This window comes from Dipodomys merriami, unplaced genomic scaffold, assembly GCF_024711535.1.
Source record: "Dipodomys merriami isolate MVZ:Mamm:240054 unplaced genomic scaffold, mDipMer1.0.p SCAF_215, whole genome shotgun sequence".
Taxonomy (NCBI): domain Eukaryota; kingdom Metazoa; phylum Chordata; class Mammalia; order Rodentia; family Heteromyidae; genus Dipodomys; species Dipodomys merriami.
In genome coordinates, this window is record NW_027203549.1 from 585,378 (window position 1) to 589,543 (window position 4,166).

The 4,166-nt window shown below is 34.8% G+C and overlaps 1 non-coding gene across 1 annotated transcript; it reads left to right on the forward strand.

Moving 5' to 3' along the window:
• The first annotated feature begins 3,813 nt into the window (after positions 1-3,813).
• Positions 3,814-3,920, forward strand: LOC138834445 (U6 spliceosomal RNA). Its single transcript, XR_011374110.1, has one exon. It is a non-coding gene; the product is annotated as a U6 spliceosomal RNA (small nuclear RNA).
• The last annotated feature ends 246 nt before the right edge of the window (positions 3,921-4,166 follow it).

Sequence of the window (4,166 nt, forward strand, 5' to 3'; positions counted from 1 at the left end):
GCATAGCTTGTATGCCTAGAAAACCTGATAACTAAACTGTATGAGAGGCTCTCCTGGCCTATGCATGTTTCAATAGTATAACAACATAGCTGGCTTTTTCATATCAGGATGAGTAATATTTACAGAGACTGTCCCACAAGAGTCTCAGTGTTTGTAAATCTAAATCAGTATTTTACCAAGAATCAGGTGTGTGTGATGGAGTCAGGCAGGAGTCCAGTGTACCATGGTGGAGGTAGGATGGTCCAGGCAGGATCTGGGCAAGACTGCCTCCCTCGGATGAATTGTCAAAACTCCTTATTAGTTACTTACAAAATTATACGCAGACGTTAAAGAAACGACTTTAGATGGACATAGAGTATGACATGCTAGTTTTAATGTTAAATCACAGCCAACAATTACTTACCAACTTTACTCACAAGCTGTCTTTTAAGGCATACTCATAGCATGTCCTATACTAGAACTTTCTGGGGACAGAAACAGATATGTGGAACAAACATTTTAAGACAATTCTTACCTCCTTACTGGTTTGTTTTTCATCACAGCTGGCTAGGAGCTGAGCTGGGTCTCATTCCTTTTACTACTACCCTTGAAAAATGGTTTTCTCTTAACGAACAGCACATTTGATAGGAAATATCACTATCAAGAAATAGAAGAAGATAACTTGTTACACAGTTTTTATAAGGAGATTATGCTGAACAGGTTTTCACACACACACATTTAAACTAAAATTCTAAGATGCACTTGGGTTTTTAAAAAATGAAAATCGGCCATACGTTTTTTTTGGAATTCCAGTGACAAAGTGATATTTTTTCCCAATATGATAAAACCACGTGTTCAATGTCAGAATAGTAGGCAATACCAAACAAAATGCAAGGCAAATTTTGACAAACAGAATTTCAACCCTTAAACCAAAATTGATAACAAGAGCAGAAAACCTTTAAATCAATTTTGGTGATGAGGTGGATTAGTATATAAATTAAATATTTTAACTCTTAGAAGAGTGAAGAGGAGAGGGGAGTAATGTTGGTGGAAGAATGGGGGTTGTAGAAAAACCCATGATGTGGTCTTAGTCCCCCCAGATAGATTGTCTTGTACATGTCATTGCTACAATGGGTCAACCTGTATCCTTTCCTTGTATCTTAAATGAGGAAATGCTGGCTTGATTTATGTTGATTCTACTTGTGTAGACACACCTAAAATCACTCGCCAAGTCCAAAAGCACACAAATGAAATGCATCTTTTGTCAGTTGGTATACTTGTATTCTACACATTTATTGACAGGATACAAATTATTCTAAAATTTTAATACATTACAAATACTTTTTCTTATTTTCGTGACCAGGAAATGCAAGACATCAGTCAGCATTTCTCACTTTAGACTTATCACATGGGTTGGTTAAATGTTGACCTGAGCTCCAGTCTTCTGTGGACTCACTCATTACTTAGGAATTGATGCTGGCTGTTTGAAAAGAGCTCAAGGAAAGATGCCGCACAACTTTATTCTTTACCGGGATATTCTCCTGCTGTTTTGGTTGTTGAGAGTGTCTACAAGAGCAAGCATTCCGTGGGGAGCAAGGAGACACCATATGACCTATACTTACTGAGATTTCTGGGTGATTTGCTCTCACTTGTACTGCATTTGCAAATCGAATCTGTCAAAACCTACCAGTTTTACGAGATAAGAAAAGTGCTAAAAGAACTCTTAGAGACAAATATATCTTCAACATATTTGGTTCCAAGCATTCCGTCTAGGGCATGTGCAACAAGTAGTGAAACTTGTGTTGGCTGTATCTATGTGTCTTTCTCCATGTGTGCATGTATACATGTGTATATGTATGTGTGTATTTGTATGTAGAGCAATATACATGTGTACATATATAAGGGCATATACACACATATATGCATATATAAATAAATATACATATATAAATATATGTGCATATATTTATATATATCAGGTGTTCAGTGATTTAATCTAGACTTCCCAGTACATTGTCATTCTCACAAAGTGTACATGATAAACTGTTCTGAGGATCTGCGCTCACTTTCCCCACTTCCTTGTTTTTCATCCCTGTGAACAACTTCAGCCTACTTTCCATAGGATAGTTTTGTTTTTGTTACTTACTGATAATAAAAGAAAAAGTTTGCTTGTAAAAGGAAAAGATCTTTTAGGACACAGGTTAAAAGTATCTTATCCGCCCCAATGATTCTTATGAGGAAAATTTGTAATAGTACTAAAAGTGACCAGGAATTCCTAGATCTGTTGTTTTGCCATTTAGAATGGCATAGAATAATATCACGTCATTCTAACTCTTAAAGAATGCAAGGGTAACTGATGGTCCCTATCATGTTCCCCAAATCCCAGTGGGTCCTGGAGGATAATAGTAGCTCAGCAGAAATTCTAAGTAGCAGACATGGAGCATGAAAGAGAAAGAGAGGAAATAAGAGAGAATGAAAGAGAGAAATATCATAATACTGAAAGTGCATAAAAGATAAACAAGAGCTGTATGAGAATATTCATACTGCTATCTTTAGACTCTACATGTACATTTGAAGGTATTTGATGTATGATAACCCATCAACACCACATTCCTCAGTACCACATAAGCAGAAAAAGATGGAAGTGGTGCTGTGTCTCAAGTGGTAGCAATAGCCTTGAGATGAAGAACTGAGGAGCAGTACACAGAGTTCAAACAGACCCAGAGTTCAAGCCCCACAACCAACAGGAACAAAAACAAAAAACTAAATACAAAACTGTCTCTCAATTTTGTTGCCTCAACTCTGTAAAACCACTGCTTCAGCCTAGGGCTGAGATTTATGTGTGGACAATTATCAACACTCCTGATTCAAACTCTACTTGAAAAAATTTTAATCAATATTTTGTTCTTAATTTTGCTCTTTGTAAATTCACATGCACCTATAAAAAATGGTGTGGCCATCCCAGTAACATTCTCAAAGTAGCTCGTAATGATTACTTACAAAAAGTTGTATTATATTACAACAAGGAAAACAATGCTACAAATAAAGAAAACCAATAATTAAATATTAATGATTAATAAAATAAAAACCAAATACCATTGTTTCCAGTATTTGAAGTGGACTACATATTAGAGTTTACTATTTTCTCATATTCCTGTACATTTAAAACTTGCTAAGATTATGATGTTCAACAAGAGTTTTATAGGCTATGAGTAGTTTTTAAATTTATCCTCTAAGATTACTATTTATGTCTCATCTCATCATCTGTATATGGTTTATATAATCATTTTTGTTCCTCGCTAACATATAAAGTAAGGAAGACCTAAAGTTTTAACAGAAACTGTGTAGTTAACAAAGTCTTAACTCTTCGCTGTTTCTTCATACAAAGACTTTGCAACTTCTCATTAGTAAAGTTTCTATAAACTCTGAAATGTACATACTTAGTAGTATATGTCTGCCACCATAAATCTTAACTACTTTATAGAAAACTTATATGACCTACCAAACAATCTTAATTTTGGCATATAAGCAAATTCCCAAAATTAAACATAGTTAAAACATTAAAACTTTAAAAAAAAACTTAAACACTTGATGCAGTGTTCATTATGATAGGTGCCTTGTATAGAATAATTGAATTCCTCCTCCTACACATCTGTTGAACAACAAATATCTGGAATTATTTTGTTTTTGACATATCAATCTTTACTTTAGTCTTAAATGTGTGCTTATGTAAGAAATACATGGTTCTAAAATTTCACGACAATTCTTTTGAACTTTTTTTTGAATTGTCTAGCTCAAGAAAATCAATTCCACTTTATATATAAAAAATATTCTGTGCTCAATTCAGCAGCACATACACTAAAATTGGAACAATACAGAGAAGATTAGCATGGTCCCTGTGCAAGTATGACACGCAAATTCGCGAAGCGCTCCACATTTTTACAATAACAGATGCTGGAGGGGATGTGGCCAGAAGGGAACCTTACTTAATTCTTGGTTGGAGTGTAAGCTTGTTCAACCACTTATAAAGCAGTATGGAAGTTCCTTAAAAGATTCCATATAGAGCTCCCCTATGACCCAGCAATCCTACTTTTGGGCATTCACCTAGTCAGCAACAAGACCATATTAAAATTATCAATACAATGATGTTTATTGCAACATTATTTCCCATAGCAAAGATATGGAAC